A 20,062-nucleotide genomic window follows, 5' to 3' on the forward strand; every position below is an offset into this window, starting at 1 on the left:
TCTAACCCCCTCACGGGGGGAGGCTCGAACAGAGGACAATCTCCCCCAGCCCCACGCCCTCGCAAAAAGGGGGGAAATGCGTGGGACAATGATCGAGAAGGACTAGGGTGGCCACCCCCGGAGCTCGCACTGCTTTTAGCCCTTCCCCGACACCAGCCCACAACAATTCCCCCTTTTCTTCGTAGAGCTAGGGACCGAAAGGAAGAGAACAGGGTAGAAAACAAAGCACAAGCCTTCCAAGCCCCCGTGCCTTCGGTAAAAGGGGGGAATTTAAGGGGACGACGATCGAGAAGGACGAGGGTGGCCACCCTGGGAGCTCGCACTGTGTTTCGTCCTTCCGAAACACCAATCCACAAAAATCCCACCTTTTCTCCGTAAAGCTAGGGGCCACGAGGAAGAAGGGAAGAGAACAACAAGAGAGAAAGGGATATATCAACCGTGGCTACCGGCTCACAAGGGGAGGAGGCTTCAAACAGAGAACAAGCTTCCCCAACCCCGTGCCTTCGCAAAAAGGGGGGAACTGCAGGGGACGACGATCGAGAAGGACTAGGGTGGCCACCCTGGGAACTCTCACTGCTTTTCGTCCTTCCCGAACACCAATCCACAACAATCCCACCTTTTCTCCGTAAAGCTAGGGGCCGAAAGAAGGGAAGAAAACAACATGAAAGAAAGAGAGATATCAAACGCGTCCACCGGCTCACAGGGGGAGGTTCAAACAGGGAACAAGCTTCCCCACCCCCGTGCCTTCGCAAAAAGGGGGGGAACTGCAGGGGACGACGATCGAGAAGGACTAGGGTGGCCACCCTCAGAACTCGCACTGCTTTTCGTCCTTCCTGAACACCAATCCACAACAATCCCACCTTTCCTCCGTAAAACCAAGGGGCCAAAAGCAAGAAGGGAAGAAAACAATAGGAAAGCAAGAGATATCAAACGTGGCTACCAGCTCACAAGGGGAGGCTCAAACAGAGAACAAGCTTCCCAAACCCCGCGCCTTCGGAAAAAGGGGGGAACTGCAGGGGACAGCGATCGAGAAGGACTAGGGTGGCCACCCTGGGAACTCGTACTGCTTTTCGTCCTTCCCGAACACCAATCCACAACAATCCCACCTCTCCTCTGTAAGGCTAGGGGCAAAAGGAAGAAGGGAAAAAAACAACACCAGAGAAACAAAGATCCCAAGAAAAGAGAGAAGCTCAATAGCGCACCGAGCAAGATGTCCGCTAACCAAAAAGAAATCAAACAAGGCACCCAATCAAAAAAGCGTCCCAACTCTTCACACCTTCCCACATGCATTCATCACAACACCCTTTCCAGGTCTACAACATAGCAAAAAACCAAGCAAATAAATCACAACCCAAAAATTGACCAATAGAAAAGACGAGGGCCACGATGAGACCAGTGTCTGGAGCACGCCACTGAGAGGCAAACAGCCCCCCAACCCAACGACACAAGGCTTCAAACGACAAATAGACTGCTGCCCATAACACAAACCCACCCCGCTATTGCACCCCTTCATGTACAAAACACCCGACAACCTTTCCAGCGAGAGAGTCAATGGGGGTCAAAGAATCAAACTCCAAAGAGGAGTTGTCACGGGCCGACACTCAACGCTGGAGAAAGCCGCAAGCCACAAATACATCAACGGTGCAAGGCCACTAGAGAGAGGGACGTTCGCAAAGTGCACACCATGAAATGAAGAAATGACGCGAGTCCCACAAAAAACCCACAATCCAAAGGGAGGAACAAAGACACAACCCTACTTTTTCCCTCATAAGGGGAGTGGCTCACGAGAGGACGAGGAATTCCCTCGACGGCAAAGGCACGAGATAAGATTGCCACCCTCATGCCTGTCGGCGGGGAAAATTGCAATCTCGATGGAGCTCAGACCGAGGGATGGGTTTTTCATTCCCTGGACACCCAACCCTTCCGCGAGGGCATGTCGAGGAATGGTCGGGAGGGACTAGGGTGGCCAGCCCAATGGGTTGATCCACTCTTCATCCATCCCATATGTTGGAGAGGTAAATCCCCTCTACGGATAGAGGCGATCCCTACTAGCCCAGAAAGGGTCTAGCAACAATCGGTCAATGCTACTATTCATGTTCCTAATTGCGATTAAACAAGAGGTAAAGAGCACCTACTTGGATTCCAGCACTGTTGTTCGACGAAGAGATGCCGCCTTCGCTCCTTCGCTTTGGCTGGTCACGATCCTCCGCGATCTCCGCGAATAGATACCTGCACACACGAAGAGGGAACAAACACAAGCATGAAATCTAATAAAAGCAACCATACATCAGTCAGAAAGGATGTAATTCACATTAACCATTGCATAGACAAATGAGAATGGAACAATAATAGCAGTCATCTATTATTAATCAAGCAGAGAAGAGTACAACCAAATGTTCTGACGTCGGTATCCTTCTCAGGAGGGGCCAGTCAACAAGCATCTCAAGCATTCACCTTTGGAAATGATTCTCCCAAGACAAGAAACTCTCTCTCACACACAAGCAACACAAAACAACCTTCCCTAAGCTATCAATCACTTCCACACTTAGCACACCAAATACCTATAGTAGCAGCAATCTGAGCACTATAAGCTCTACACAATCCAAGCTATTCCAAACTAGCTGCTCATGGTAATGGTGGAAGTTTATATAGGAGAAGGAGCCTCCTAAAAGGGTGGAAGGATGAGCTTATCTTCAAGGGAAGTAGTTGCAAAGGGTCGAACAGACATGCCATAGAAGGGAGTCGATACCCACAAGGCCAACAACCAAGTCTGGAGTTATCTGGAAGGCTGGCTGTTGGAACAAATTCGCCAAAATTGGATCAGCGCGGGTGCATAACTGGTCTGGCGCGCTGACGTCGCAAAGACATAATGGAAAAGGCCATGTCAGCGCAGGTAGATACAAATAGGGGCTGCGCTGGTCATGAAATTCGATCAGCGCGGGAAAGACGTGTGCTTCCGCGCTGGCAGCGCACGCTGTCTGTTATAAAGCGCCAGTCATCGCGGATATTTTAGAAACAGACGTGCTGATGAGGAAAACTTTGGAAAAATGGGTTTTTGGCCAGTTCAGAAGGCATGAACTTGATTATTGTGAATTCCTGACACAGTAGGGTGGCTGACAGGGAGACAGTGACAAATTACTGTGTAACAGATGCCCCCTAAAGCATGAAGACCGAGAGAGTGGGAGGGGTGAAATGCTTTACGAAACTTGCCGAACTGGAACACCACTAGGAAGGACCGAATATCTCTAATAATCAAGTACATGCAGTCTAGGCATGGGCGCAGCCATCCGAAAGACATGTGAACAGGTCTGTGGAATGGACGCAACTACCCAGCTAAAGAGACCAGAATAATGATAAGGCATGGGCGCAGCCATCCATGAAGACTCAGGTATGGGCGCAACCATCCATCAATGAGTCATGTAATGATCATCCACAAAATCGCAACCTGGACCATAACAGACAGAGATCCAGGGTCTTGCGTTCCGTCCCGACCCGAACAAAGTACAAGTCCAAGCATGTGAATACATGAGCTGAATTCGAGCATGCATGAACACCGTCTGATTACCACTCAGTGATGAAAACTGTTAACGGATGCAAGAGGTACCACCAATAATGACAATGGTCCTCAAGGTACTATAGGTACAATCCGCGGCGTGTGAATCAATGAGCTGGTGTCGAACACCCACAGAATCATTCGATCGGAGGCCAATGATGTAAACCTCGCGCCGAACACGAAGAACCTGCCATTGAGGCATGCAGGCTCTAAGGCACCTGAAGGGAGTCTCTAAGTCACCTTCCCGGATAATGAGCTGAAGTCGACAGGAAGTGACTTTGATCGAAGGTGGGCCATAATGTTTCCCACATCATCGACACGAGACAGAGGTAAAATGATTGTGTGAGATAGCATATGAGGTTGTATTATTGCAGAGGTCAACTTCTCTTGAACATATCGGCGGCACAACAGTGGATTTGGCAGTATTTGACATCAAATGAGCAGAGGGTATGATGACGGTGGCAATGAGAAAATGAGAGGTCAAATAGGATAACCCATACCCACGGAGGTCAATTGTGAAACAAAATGAGAAATTCCCACCCGACACGAATGCATACCAGTGCCATGTTCAAGAGCGACATACTGCCGACGCAACGATTGCAGTTCCATTTTCCCCACCACTTCTGGCAGGTACCCCGGTTATTTTTGGATGACAAGCTTGACGGGGATAGCATATGCTTGAAGAATGTCATTTCGACGATGTCCGATGTCATCAAGTGTTTAACGAGCCTGACAAAGGAAAAACTCAGCGTCTTTTCTTGTTTAGAGAGTCTGAAAAGACAGCGAAAAAGGAGACTCCAGGGGGGTCCTTTTTCGTACAGTTGTGTCTCTCGAGCCCGAAAAAGTATAAAACTATGCTCGAAAGAACCGCCTGATCATTACGATCAAGGAGTAATTTTTGTAAATAGTGCCTTCGACCCGAAAAAGTAAAAAAATGGTCGGAAACACGTCGTTTTGAGCCGATAACGAGTGCGAAACGACAAACACCCAGAAATCTTTTTAAGTTACACAGTCGGAAAAAGAGCTTAAAACGACCGCCTCTCGTTCCCTTTAACAAGCTGAAAGGATGCTCGGCCATCTTTTCTTGTTTCATGTTGGAAAAGAGCTCAAAGACGACATTTTTTGGGACCAAGTGATTTTAGGATAATTATGACTTCACCGTTTGCAAGAACCTGCACAGTAAAAATACCCGCATAAATCCGTTCGACATGTTAAAAAACATATTAAAACATGTATAAGACATTGACAGAAGTGCTAAATCCATGGTAAAAGTATGACGAAAACGCACATTTGCAAAATCTATAGTTAATTGAGCCATTTTTACTATAAATAGAAGGGTAAATAGTCATTTTTACCATTGTTACCATATTGAGCCTTTGAGAACGTGGAGAAGCCAGAAAGTTGACGGAGCGATTTCCAGCCCGTGCGGACACCATTCTTCGAACAGCTTCTTCCAGGTAGGTTCCCCTCTCCCTGCCTTGCATTTTGATTATATTTGGTAGGATTTTAACGGTGGAATTTGCCCAATTGGGCAAATTTCTTGAGCATGGATGCGCTCTCGGTCAGCGCGGGTTTCCCGCTCGGGACCGTGCAAACCGATTTAAAATTATACGTACCAGCTTCTGGGTTAGCGCGGAAAACACGTGTGCTTCCGCGCTGACCCAGTGAAAAAACACAGGGGCGCCATTTTTAGCGCGACTGTTTTTAAAACAATCGCGCTGGCGCGGAAAAATATGAATTTTTACGAAATGAACGTGAATTTTTCCACAAACAGCGATCTAATATTTCTTCATGGCTTTGCAGGGTACAATGGCTTTTGTATGGCAAGAGAGAGCCCACGATAACGAAGATATAGCTGCATATGTGTTATAGACAATTTTGTGCCTTACAGCAACAAGCATGAATTGTCAATAATCCAAGGGATCCAAAGTTCCCTAAACATGATGTTCCTACCCCTAGAGGAACAAGGTCAGCAAACCAACAGCTCTCAGATCAGTTCTCCACCTGAAAACACTCAAAAACAAGCAATCCTGAAATCAAAGCAGGTAGAGACGTGTTCCGGCGTCGTTAAACATAGTGACTGTCGATCTCTACGAAGGTGGGTGATTCCTCCTGAGAGTCGGTAGCACTAATACGGACTTGTGCTCCCACGTACCGTCGCGTATATATTGGGAGACCCCTATAGGCAATTATCCTTTATCCATAGGAAGCCGTGTCGACCGCCCTACTGATCGCGATGCAGTGAACATAGCATTCACGAAGATCGACCACCCGTACAGTAAAACGTATTCTGTGGTTTCGCGAAAAGTTTGGCACACCCTCTGCCTAGAACTCCAGAGCAGTTTCTTTTGGCCTTTTTCAAACTCTATAACTGAAAAAGTCCAACCGAGCATTTGTCACTTCGGGCTTGTTAAAACATCGAAGGCGACTAGAGTCATCTTTAGCTTTTTCTCGACTCTTAAAACATGAAAAAGCAAGTTTGTGTCTAAAAGCGTCGTTAATAAAATTTATTTTAAAGCGGAACATAATCACCTGTTATTCCCACGTTGATCTTTCAGTTGAAAAGTATGGAGCCCACCAACCAAGGAAGCAACCTTGGCGGAAATCCAAATCCCTTCTCCTCTTGGGGAGATGTTGGTGCGCCTCATATGGCAACATTGTCACTTCCAGGATTGACAATTGGCCTACCTGTATGGCTCTTTTCAACTAATGTAGTCCAGATTGCCACTAATCCTGAGCAGTCGAATCAACAGTCAGAACAGTCTAGAGCTACCCACCAGCCTTCCACTTCTTATAATTCTTCCTCTGATCCTTCATCTTCACAAGGTAGAGCCGGAAAAAGTCAGCCTCCCAGGGAGAAGAAGGAAAAGAAGAAGAGAGAAAAGAAGCAGAAGGAGCCTATGGCGAAGGCGACTGGGGGCAAGCAAAAGACAGCTGACAAAAACCCACACACTGCACCGAACGGGCCTAAATCGCCATGTGTCATTTGCAAAGGGGCCCACTTCCATCGTGATTGTCCTTGTATCCCCCGGATACTAAGGGACTGGTCCCCAAGGTTGCACAATCCGGTAGCATCAACCTCTGGTTGTCATGTTGATTGCAGTCCGTCAACTAGCGAGAGTGAAGGACGAAGAGGGAGACCAAGATCACCCTGTGTATTGTGTGAAGGCGAGCACGCCATCCACAAATGTCCATTCTTAGATGAGGCAAAGAGAGTTTTGGAAGATCGTCCGGTTTCACCGTTACAACTTCCTCCTGGATACCAAAAACTCGCGCCTAATCCCTCGATAGTTGAAAATCCAGCTGACCCGCCCAAATGGTCAGCTGAAGTGTCGGTCATTGAGAATGAACCTACTGAATCCAGACCAGACGAAAGTCTAAAGGTCGAAACGGCAGTTGACCCGGTTCTTCCTTCAGAGGTTTCATCGTCCAATGACTCCGTCATTGAAGACCCATCTTCAAATGACACCCTCACTGAAGAGGATAAGGATGACACCGTCCATATTCTTTTCATCAACACAGACTCTGATGAGCATCAGGGCAATGCGCCCATTCCTTTATCGCAGGAAGGAACATCGTCAGGGTCATATCCGGCCGTATATTCGGTCCCGCCACCAAGCAACCTAGTTGTATCCTTTGATTGGAATCAATTAGGCAGACCCCGGTTACCAGCCAGTATCCCATTCAGAATCATAGTCCAAATCTACAGAATGGTGATGGCTGGAACTATCATTGATGAAGGGGCATCTGTGAGTATCCTTTCCTCTGTTGCTTGGAAAGCACTGGGTTGCCCGACGCTTTTACCTGAGATGAGAAATCTATCAGGTTTTGATAAAGGAACCAGTCACCCGTTAGGGATTCTCCCCAATGTTCCAGTTACATTGAAAGGGAAGACAGTTCGCATGAACATCATGGTCGTCCAGGGACCCTTGGCATATAACTTACTCCTTGGACGAGACTATATATATTGCATGGAGGCAATAGTGTCCTCGCTCTTTAGAGTCATGTGTTTTCCGCACGAAGGAAGAATGGTCCAGCTAGTAGACCAACTTTCATTTCCAGGATCATGCATTGCAAATAGTCAAATACCATCCCTTAACGGTTTATTCACTCAAGGAATGCCACCGCCTCCGGTTCTACTTCCCGATGAATGCGAGTAATTCGGAAAGAAAGAACTGGGACCCAGGGGGCATGCACCCTGGCCTGCCTCGGGCAGAGAAAACCTTAGGTATAAAGTTAATTTCCGCAGAAGGATGGACTAGTCCGTACCCCGTCCGGCAGAGGAAGAGAGGGTTGTTCTAGGGTAAAATTCTTTTGTCAAAGTTATGTTGAAGCGAAGCAATCGCTCCCTTTGTCTAAAGAAGTGGGCTCTCCTAAGGAGGGGGTCTATTTGTGGCAGCAAGAAGGCACCATCTTTGAATGTCAAGCCTCACCCATTAAAACAAGCTGTTTTAAAAGAGAAGTAGGGGCAGTCTTCAAAGAAAGAGAGGAAATTGCTGCAACAAGTAGTCACCATCCTTAGCAACCTAATGATAGACATCGCCGAAAAAGAGTTTAGTTTGCGGCAGCAAACAAAACCATTTTCCGGATAATAAGTAAGAGATGGCAGAATCTCGAAATTATACTTTATACCTAGGGGCATGCAAACCTTTTGGAGTGCAAGCACGGGACGACTATTTATTTTTTAAATTTTTAGGTCCTCCCTTAAACCTGTAGGTCTAACCCGTTAAACTCGTAGGATTAGCCGTTTGCAGCTTGCATAAAGAAAGGATGAAGGGCAAAAGTTAAAACCTGCCAAATCGGAGTAATTAGTGAGGTATCGCTCCTTAAATGAGATTACCTCACCTAAAGCATTCCTTGTATTAAGACTGGTATAAATCGAGCAGTTTTAGCAATGTTCATGCTCGTTAAAAAATAAACGCAAGAATCGAGCAGTTTTAGCAATGTTCATGCTCGTTAAAAAATAAACATAAATTGTGAGCAATCTTTCCCTAGCAGTTCAAGCTCATCCAGAAAAAATGAACCGGTAAACAACCTCGAGAAATGTAACCTTTGAAAGCCATATTAAAAGCCCTTGGTCGTGTTTATATGCCATCACCTCCATCCGTTCATTTGGCCAATCATTCACCTCCATATGTTTGTTTACCCATTTTGAGGAACAGCTGCGAAGAGTGATTTCACTTAGCCATCCTTGTGACACTGCCGTGATTGGAGAATTCCAACCTGTACCTGGAATCTGCTGCTATCCCTGTTCATCACTCGTTCCTCAAAAGACGAGTCTTCTTTGAGCTCTTTTCACTGACTCGTAAAATATGAAAAGTTTGCCGAGTTTTGGCCTTCCAGCTCGTTAAAGCGACCAGAAAGCTATCCCTCCTCTAGATTTTAATCTTTTTGGACCTGAGGGATTATTGCACAAAAAGATCGAGCGCTTGTTTTGTTCGGCTCGTTAAAGCAACCGAAAATTCATCCCTTCTGTATTGTTTTATACTTTTTCGGACTTAAGGGATTAGAAGACGAAAAAGGAATTTTGGAGTTAACTTTTCGTACCTTTTCAGACTCTCTAAAAATGAAAAGGACCGAGTTTTCCTTGTCGTTAGACTCGTTAAAATGATTAAATAGCGACAAACTTGTCTTTAGACGAGAACGAGTTTCCCTATCGCTAGGCTCGTTAAAACATAGCGATGGGCTTGCCCGAAGGGCAGGTTATAGAACAAGCATATGTTATCCTCCTCAAGCTTGACAAAAATAAAGAGGTACTGGTCAGCAATGACTGGGGAAAAATTGGGAGAACCTCACAGCATTAATGGTAGCAAGTCGCTCTTGAACATGACACTTTGTCCTCCGTACCGCATCGGGTTGGGTTGTTTCATTCACCGGTCGCAGAATCATGGTCCTCGCCACACCATCCACAATTGGGGTAATGCTACCAATCCATCACATCAGTGTCGTTATATGTTCAAGAGATGTGGTTCTGTAAAGAGTCAACCGTGTTCCACCCACTGCCATACATTATCCTTCATCCACTTCATGACCGCCACCCTGAATCATACATCACAGTTTGTTTTCACCTCATCACAATCACTAGCTCCGTTCCGTGTCACTGATGTGGGATTCATTAAGGCCCTCCTTTAACGGATCGCTCCTTGTCGACATCAGCTCATTATCCAAGGAGTTGATCTAGGAACACCCCCCTCAGTACTTTGAAGCTTGCATGCCTCAATGGCAAGTTTCTCACTTCCGGCGACAGGTATACATCAATGACCTTCGACCAGAAGATTGTGCATGGTGGTCGACGCCAAGTCCTTTATTCCCACCATGTAGATTGTACTGCCGTACCTTGAGGGTCATCATCCTTATCGGTGACTCCTCTCGCGCTTGTTAACGGTTCACATCATTGACCGGTAATCAAGCGATGTCTTTCCATGTTCGACTTCAAGAAATTCTCACATGGATCGACTTGTACATCGAGTGAAGATCGGAAGAGTTTGAAGACCCTGGATAAGTATCCGACTCGGATGACCCTAACCCACTTTAAGGGTGACAGTTCCTTAGCAACAATATGCACTTGCCGAATGCCGGAATGCAATGCGGGCATGCGGTTTCCTGAAGTTCTTCCTGACTCCGCGCCTGAGAGCACAACCTGACCTGTTGGAGTTCCTGATCAGGGCGTGGAACCCAATAGACAGGAAATTCACCATCCGCGGGCAAGATATCGAGTTTTATGCCTCGGATATCTACTTTTTGACTGGTTTGTCACGCCGGGGCCAGAGGCCCATCCTGGAGGGGCAGCGACCCAGCGGCGAGACTCTGGACCAGCTGATGGCTAGAGTATGTCCAGGAGATGAAAAAACACGGAGCGGGAAGGTTGCTATCCCGACAGTGCGGGACATGCCTCTCCGCACGATACTCTTCTTAGTGACACGGGCAGCGGGTTCCTTGGCCAATCATGAGGCCTCGAAGAACCAACTGATGTTAGCTCTGGAGTGCCTACAGCCCACCGTCTTTGACTGGGCGACTGCTGTGACTGCTAGTATGAAGAGGCAACTAAGCAACTGTCGTCGCGGAGAGACGAAGCAGTTTGCCTATGGGTCGCTCCTTCTGCCGCTCATGCTGGAGCGGGTGCCGGTTCTACAGTTACAGACTATGGCTGTAGATCCACCTAGAGGTCCTCGGGAGACGAGGGCTAGTCGATGGGCCCGCGTTATGCCACGTGGAGGTGGTGGTCGCCCAGTGTCTTGGGGAGTGTACTTCAGAGAGTGGCTGGAGCGCCAGGTTGTCATTGTGGAGGACTGGCCATATGCCGACATGGACTTCCGCAACGATCCTGACATGCCACTGCCCGTAGGAGAGCATTGGGATGATGGAGGTATGTCACTTGATCTTATTTTAACATTTTTTGATGTTTTTGGTTTTTTATGTACATGTCTTAATAAATGTCACCATATGCAGATGTGGGACCTGTGAGACCCATTGGCTTAGCCCCAACGGCACGGAGGGAGGGGCCAGAAGCTGGAGCACTAGCCTTGGTTCCTCCGGGAGTAGATACGTCGGAGACTGTAGCCCGCAACCTTGAGGGTTTGCTGGAGGGAGTGCCGGATTACCCAGGGTTCGAGGAGGTCCCTATAGAGCACCAGATCCACACAGTGGGGGTGGCACCCAGGATGCACCGCCTTTTGAGGCGGGTGACACGAGCAGCTGTATGCTACAGAGAGCATAACCCAGCACATTAGTCGCCTAGGTTTATTTCCACTGCTGTTTTGAGAGACATATGTCTCGAATGTACTGAGTACAGTGACTCTATTTTTGACATATACACTTATTTTTGAGCGCCTTAGTGCGCCACACGATATATATACATACCGATTTTGGATGGATCTTGTTACATGTGATGATGTTTTGTTTATGTTATGCAAATGTTCAGTACAAATGTGATCTTATGTATGAATCGCACAACACACAACCCATGTATTTTAATGTTTTTAAAAGCAAGCTTAAAAGTACACACGGCACGCATGCAAACTATGCTTGAGAAATATCTTATTTACATATGCTTTACTCTATTATGCTTTCTATGCTTTCTTGTATGATGTTTATCTATTTCGCAAATGTCTGTCTAACACATAATTTGCCAATGCATCAGTCAACGTGTTTAATCGTCTCAGAATATGTTGATATGTGATATAGTCAAAATTCCTTTCTAACAATCTGACACATAGATACAACCTTAGGATACGTTGGTCTCTGACGGAATATCGCCCGTTGAGTTGATGGACGACAAGCTGGGAGTCCAGGTTTACCATCATTGCACGAATGCCGAGATCAACTGCTTCGGCTAGTAGCTCAATTACGGCACTATATTCGGCAACATTATTAGTGGTACGAACGAGGCAGACTCCTTGAAGATCTAGCAACTCTCCGTGAGGATCATAGATTGCCCCATGCCGCAGAGGACAAATTGCAAGTACTACGGCAGGCGCCATCAGCGAAACTGACATAAGGTGCACTAGACATCTGCACAAGAATAAGAAAACACAATAAGAGGCAAACACGCCTTCACACCAAAGCAAAACATGAAATCATGCACACGAAACACACTAAACACACGTATGTACAAACCGAGTGCACGAAATCACGCATAATATTTCTTCAAATACAGCCCGTTGCGGGGCTTGTCAAGAGGATTTCCTTCGTAATCAATCAACTCATATGCACCCTTTTGTAAAACTCTTTTCACGATGTAGGGACCTAGCCACATGGATTCGAGTTTTCCTGCCCCCAGCTTATCTTTAGCTTGATCGTAGAGCAGTACTAGATCTCCCTCAATGAAGGAACGAGGATGGATGTTCTGGTCGAAGTGAGCCTTGACTCTCTTCTTTTGCGCTTCGATAGCCAGAGAAGCTAAACGACAAGTCTCGTCTAACCGTTCCAGGTAAAGAAGTCGTTCCTCCACCGGAGTGGTGTTGGGAAGCAACTCGACAGCTAATTTCAACGAAGGAATCTCACACTCGACGGGAAGGGTAGCCTCCAGCCCGTAAACTAACTGAAACGGAGTGAAATCGGTGGCATCCTTCACAGAAGTCCGGTAGGCCCACAAGGCTGGGAACAACATCAGATGCCAATTAGACTTGTGCGTATTGATGGTGCGTTGAAGCATGGTGACTAAAACTTTGTTCACTGCCTCAACTTGTCCGTTGGATTGTGGATAGTACGGTGTCAAACTATCTTGACGCAAGCCTAGTTGGGTCGTCAGTTCTGTCATCATGTGATTACGGAAATGCTTTCTGTGATCCGTGACCATAGCCTGAGGGACTCCGAAACGAGTAATGACATGATTGAATAAAAACTGCACCACTGTGTAACCGTCTTCGTTCAATGTAGGCATCGCTTCGGCCCACTTGGTGAAATAATCCACGACAACGATGATGTACCCATGCCCCCCGGTCGAACGAGGGTTACAGGAGGTATAATCGATGCCCCATTTAGCAAATGGACCTACGATGACAACAGGGTGCAGTGGTGCAACAGGTGCACGCATCTTCCGGTGGTAAACCTGGCATTCGTGACATGCACGTACCGCAAGGATGCAATCCTTGAAGATGGAAGGCCAGAAATACCCAGCACGGAGGATCTTCTGAGCGGTAGCATATCCGAACATATGGCCGCCACAAGCACTGGAGTGGCAGTCACTCAACACCCGCTCAGCTTCCGCGAGAGTCAAACATCGGTGGAGAACAGAATCCATGCCGAGGCGGTATAGGGTATCGCCCAAAATGCTATAGGGTTGAGCTTGGTGACGAATTTGCCGTCGAGCATCTTTCGATACGTGTGGACGGAAGGAAGCCGTCTGCAAATATACGATAATGTCCCCATACCATGGTTTGAGGGTGCTGATGAGAAACAATGTTTCATCCGAGAGATGTTCCTCTGAACGAGATGGTGCAGAGTGAGATGGTAAGGAACAGAGAAGTTCAGCAAAGACCAGAGATTTCTTAGACTTGGCCGCAGTGAATTCCAAGTCGAACTCTTGGAGGATTACAATCCACTTCGAGTATTTTCCCCCCAACAGTTGACGTGACAAAATGTAGGTCATGGGGTTGCAGTCAGAGATCACAGTCGTTGTGCGCAACAGGATATAATGGCGGAATCGTTGGACGGCGCAGACAGCTGCCAATGCCAACTTCTCGACATATGCATAGCGAGTCTCCGTATCCAGAAGGTTGCGACTAAGATAATAAATAACGTGCTCGGTGCCGGCATCATCGTCCTGCACTAGAACCATGTCGATGGTGGTGTCAGCGGCAGCAAGATAGAAAGTGTAATCACGGTGGTAGTTCGGAGGTCTTAAGAGCGGAGCTGAGACAAGAAGGTCTTTAAGGCGCTCGAAAGATTCCTGGGCGATAGCATCCCAACGAAAGGGTGTGTCTCGCTTTAATAACCATGTGAAACCCTTGGCCACCTCGGCATAATTCAGAATGAAACGTCTAAGAAAATTAGCTTTACCCTGCAAGCTCTGCAATTGTTGCAAAGAGGCAGGGGGAGGAAGATTCAAAATGGCCTAGACTTTGAGGGGATCCAGACGGATGCCTTCCCGGGAGACGATGAACCCGAGTAGTCGGCCAGATTCTACGCAGAAGACACACTTATGCGGATTGAGTTGAATACGGTAGTGTCGACAACGGAGAAAAATTTCGCGTAGATGAGATGGATGGTCTTGAAGCTTAGCTGAATGAGCTGGGAGGTCATCCAGGTAAGGTTGTACGATGTGTCGAATATCATGAAAAGCATACAACATTGCCCGTTGGAAAGTGGCACCGGCATTTTTGAGACCGAAAGGGAGCTTCTTATAAGCGAAGGTGCCCCAAGGACAAATGAAAGTTGTTTTATGCTGGTCTGCAGGGGCTATGTTGATCTAGTTATAACCAGAGAAGCCGTCCATAAACGAATAAATCTCACTTCCTGCGCAGTCATCAATAAGCTGATCAATAAAAGGTGTAGGAAAGTTATCATTTGGACAGGCACGATTAATATCGTGGTAGTCAACACAGACCCGGATAGTACCTTGCTTTTTGTTTACAGGGACTATATTGGACACCCACTCCGTGAGGGGGATGGCATAGATGAAACCAGCTCGAAGAAGCTTTTCGACTTCGGCCTTGATGGCTGCAGCCTTTCGAGGGTGCACTGGATGTAAGCGCTGACGAACAGGCTTAGCGCCTAGATAAGTAGGTATTTCGTGCACCACAATACTAGGGTCAATGCCAGGCATTTCCTCGTAAGACCATGCGAAGACATCACGAAATTAACGAAATAAAGCAGTATAGAGTTGAAATTCCTCAGGAGTGCATGTGACTCCAATGAAAATATTCTCGACAATCCCTGGTTTGACAGAGATGTCGATAGGCTAAGTCTGCGTGATGTTACCCATATTGCCCTCCGAAGACACTTGATATAGCTGAACAGGTGTTTGGAGGGGCGGGGATGGGACACATGAAGCAAACCGCTCGAGACATGCAACCATCTCCGAATGTGGAGGGAGAAACGAAGAGCAATGGTGGTGATCTGACCAAGGGAGCTCTTCGAGAGACATAGTCTCTATGATGGCCTCATCGGAGGGAAATGTTTCCTTCAGGGATCCGAAGTGGCCTCCTCTCCCAGCCACGAGAAATGATCATATGACTCGAGAACGCTGCTTAGAAAAGCAGGTTCAGGAGGGGGAGCCGATGCAGCGACAATCTCGATGTAGTTGAGCTCGGCAGGACTCAACGACATCATATCACCCCAAGAGTCTTCCTGATTCAAGGGAGGAAGAACCCATGGATCAGAACGTACTAAAATCATGTTAACAGGGGCGAGATTCGGAGGTGGGAGGGGGAAGACTCCCATTAGGGAGGGATCTTTGAATAGTCTGGCACCCACACTCACTAACGACTTGGAGGTATGCTCCACGAACGGCACATTTCCTTCAGAAGAAGAAGCAAAAAAGGATAGCTGGTCCACCGTGACGATTATTCCTTGATGGGGGAAGCGAACGACACGGAACAAGGAGGAAGCCACGACTTGCAAGGCATATGTCCAGCTTCTTCCAAGGAGGAGGTTGTAAGTGAGATTAGCGTCAACAACTTCAACCTCTACCTCTACGGTTTTCCCTTCTAAAGAGATAGGCAATCGTGGGAGGATACCATATGGATGAGATTCTCTTCCATCGAAAGCTTCCAGGGTCGTAGGAGACTGGCTCAGAGCAGGAGAACCAATAGCCTTCCAGCAAGCAACAGACATGATGCAGGTCGAGGCACCCTCATCAATGACTGTACGATGAATCGTTTTGCCATTGATGAGGACCTGTATAAGGAAAGCCACTTGGTGAGGCAGTCTTTGTGTGAAACCCTTGAGATCAAAAGAAATTAAATCTGAATCTGCCGGGTCGATGCCACCAATGGCTGATAGCAAGGACTTCCTCTGGGAGGGGCAGCTCTAGAGGACTTCTAACGCGGACATAGCAGACGGAGCCTGGGCTAAGTCCTCGACAATGCTATAGTGCTAGGCAGCACGAGCATTTGGGTTATAAGATGACTTCCTGAGTACACCTTTGGGAGGGGGTCGGGGGATCATCTCAGTGCTGGGCCGTTCGATGTGAAGGGGACCAGAACTGGACAGAGGAGCGCTGGAGGGAATCTCTGGCTCTTTCCCAGCTTGAGATGGATAATCTTTCACTCGAGTTGAAACATGGATGGGAATCGTTCCAGCCATGAACACTTGAGAACCGAACGAGGAAGAGGATTGAGAGGGATCTGCCACCATTTGGGTCTGCTGGGAAGGGAAAGGCTCTTTTAGCACAGCAGGAGGCCCCGGAGCACCTTTCAAGAGTCGACTAACCTCGGACCGCCTTGGGAAATCTTTGGTATAGTGATCCTCATCGCAGATGAGACAAGGATACTTAGGTTTCCGCTTAGCTCCTTCCTCGGAGGGAGGCTTAGGAGGGTCCTGCTTGGGCTGTCCAGATTTATCTTTAGCTTTCCCTTTATTTTTCCCTTTCGAGGATTTGTCCGCCGCGGTGGACTGAACGGTGTTTACCTCGGAGGTACTCCCAGAAATTGATTGGCCCTGAGAAGCATTTTCGTTAGAGGTGTTCTGTTTCTGCTTCCCAGGGTTCGCGGCCGATTTCTTAGATGACGAGTTCACAGAACCAATGACGCCATCAACAGAAGGCTTTGGTGGAGCTTTGGGCTATCCAGGCCTCGGGGCATCTGGCAAATACTCATACAAAGTACCCGAGTGAGAGTATACTAAATCAAGGTACTGAGCTCGCGCGATTGCTTGCTCCTCAGTTACACACGCTCCCATTGCGATGTCTTTTGCAATCTTAGGGACAAAGGAAGTTGTGAACCAGTCGGTGAGGAGTTGATCAGGAATCCAAAATTTAATCAAGCGACGACGCCTTCTCCATTCATGTATATGATCAGAGATGTGCGTAGCCGTATCCTGTTTGAGAGACGTGAGGAGATGTGTCCCAGTCTCGTACCGAATGGGTAACTGAAAATGAGTTAAGAAGGCCATAGCCAACGAGTTGAAATCTTGAAACATGCCGCGATTCAGTTCGATGTACCACTTAGCGGCTGAACCAGTGAGAGTTCTCTGGAAGAGGCGTAGCCAGATAGAATCATCAAGCCATGATTTTGATGAACACCAAATGTGATAAGTCATTACATGGGCCTGAGGGTCTTCACCAGCTTTGCCATCAAACTTTGGACAATCACCTGGTATTTTGGTCGGAACCGGTGGCCAATACGGATTATGCAAAATAGGATCATTTGTTAACTTGGACACATCAGGCAGTTCCAACGTTGCTAAGAATGGTAACTGCGGGTTAAAGGACATTTGTGGCTGCGGATTCGAGGCGACATTAGGGTTCCAACCAGATGGTGGTTGCCCCCACGAACTCTGTCCAGACGGACCTGGCCCAAAAGGGCCTGGCGCGTAAGAATTTTGTCCCGATGGACCTGGCCCAAAAGGGCCTGGCGCATAGGGACCTTGTCCGTAGGGGTTCTGTCCATACGGATTCTGGCCATATGCGGACGGCTGTCCCTGTGTCTGCCCCCCAGCTCCCCAAGTATTAGCAACTTGCCCCACAGGTGCAGCATACTGGTAATTTTGGTAAGGAGTGACCTGTGGCTGTTGGTAATTTTGATAAGGAGCAAAGTGAGTTTGCCCCTGGGGTTGCTGGTAGCCATATGGTTGCTGGGCCCCATACTGAGCCTGATAGGGAGGCTGCATCTGGTAGGAAGGTTGAGGCTGTGGCCCACCTTGCATTTGATAACCTGTTTGGGTTTGAGGCCCAGAGTAATGTCCTTGAACTGGCGGGGCTTGGATCATCTGGCCCGAAGGTTGACTTGGTTGGATTTGAGATGGACCTGGCTGGCGAGCAGGATGAACTTGCTGGGTGCCCGGTTGTCCATGGACCACCAAGGGTTGTCCTTGCGGAACAGATGACTGAGCCGGCTGAACAGCTGGTCGACCCTGAGGTTGGCCAGCTTGTCCAGATAGACGAATAGGGCAGACAGCGGGTTGACCTTGCTGCGTGGAAGGTTGGCCCGTCTGCCCCCCAGGGTGCACAGACTGAGCGAAGGGCTGGGCTTGTTGTATAGCGGGCTGCCCCCCCTGGTGCATAGGCTGAGCAGTGGGTTGGCCTTGCTATATAGCAGGCTACCCCCCTTGCCCATAAGGATGCATGGATTGAGCAGTGGGTTGACCCTGCTGAACATAGGGTTGCCCACCCTGCCCAGAAAGATGACCAGACTGGGCGGTAGGTTGGCCCTGCTGTGAGTAGGGTTGCCCCCCCCTGCCCAAGAGGATATCCCTGCTGGACTGCTGGTTGATTTTGAGGAGTATAAACTTGCCCAGTTTGTCCAGATGGGTACCCTTGCTGGAAACCGGGTTGGCCTTGTTGAATGTAAGGCTGCCCGGGTTGTCCAGTTGGGTAACCCTGCTGGGTACCAGGTTTCCCTGGATATCTAGTAGGTTGACTTTGATATGAATACGACGGACCTCCAACGGCCGAGGGTTGTCCTGGGTAGGGTTGTCCCTGTGGGCCCCCAGATTGTCCTGGGTAAGGCGGGCCATAAAGTGGTTGCCCCTGAGGGGTTTGCACATAAGGCGGTAGGCCTTGATTGGGTGGTCCTTGGGGCTGTCCGGGAGGATTCCGGCGCCCATGAAAAACATGAGTAACGGGATCATACGTAACGTCCAACGGTTCCTGGTTCTCCTCGAAAGGACGATGAGGTAGGGACGAAATGTTCTCGAGGTACTGACCGTTCGCATCATAATAAAAGAGTGGACCTTGGTAATCTGCATCCACAATGGGCTACCCATGGGCATCATATGGCCCTGCTCCTGGAATGCCACCAGAAGAGGGACCAGCTTCAGGGTTTGTAGATGAGGATGCTGGCACAGCACTGACGACCGGAGTCGATCGTGCTACACAAACGGTTGGATTGGTGGGAACCGAGGTAACAGGCGTATTAAGACCTGAAGTAAGAGGTGAACTAAGAGGTTGTGAAATAAAGGGCCCCGTGGTGGCAATAAGACTAGGATCCCATATAGTCGTAGAAGTGGTTCTAGCAGCTATCCTATCCCTCACTGACTGATATCGCGGAGGGAGTGGAGAGGAAGCCGGGATCGGAGTTTCAATTTCTGTCACCACGGGTGTCTCACCTGTGCTGGAAGATGTCTCATCCATGGGGGAAGTAGACATCGGAGACGACATACCGAAAGGAGTACAGGGGGTAGAATCGCTGTCAGGCTCCCAGATAGGATTCCAATCTTCTAGGTAATCTTCGTCGCCCGGGGCACGTACGTTGATAGGCTGGATACTCGGAACAATGGGAAGATTATCTCTTACAACTGGTACCTCTGGAGCAACAGAAGATGGAAAACTTTGATCACTTGGACCGGGAGTTGACGGGTCAGCCATGATGATAAGACCCCTCAGAAGACCTAAAGCAAACTAACGATAAAAACCCTACTCAAAACTATCGCACACAAGATCTAAACCAGGTGATGTTATCGTGGCCGAATTAATTTTAAGACACAAGAACCAAACTTGACCTTTTCATGTTTCAAGAGTCGAGAAAAGGACGAAAATATGACTCCAGTCTCCTTCGAATGTTTAATGAGCACGAAGTGACAAGACGCTCACAGGCACCTTTTCATTTAGGGAGTCCGAAAAGGATCAAAAGTGACTGCTCTGGAGACTCTAGGTAAAGGGTTTACCAAGCGACCCGTAAAAATGCTTATACACCTTAGCAATCGTATGAGAGCCAAGGACTTTCCGTACTGTAGTCAATCTTCCCGAATGCTGTGTTTGGTGCGTTACGGTTCACAAGGTGGCAGACTTGGCTTCCTATGGATAAAGGATAAAAGCCTAGTGGGGTCTCCCTATATACGCGACGGTACGTGGGAGCGCAGTCCGTGTTAGACCACTATCGAGTCACAGAAGGAGGAATCACCCAACCA

This window comes from Pinus tabuliformis, chromosome 7 (genome assembly GCF_031772625.1).
Source record: "Pinus tabuliformis cultivar Carrire ecotype Pingquan chromosome 7, CPIR1, whole genome shotgun sequence".
Classification (NCBI taxonomy): Eukaryota; Viridiplantae; Streptophyta; class Pinopsida; order Pinales; family Pinaceae; genus Pinus; species Pinus tabuliformis.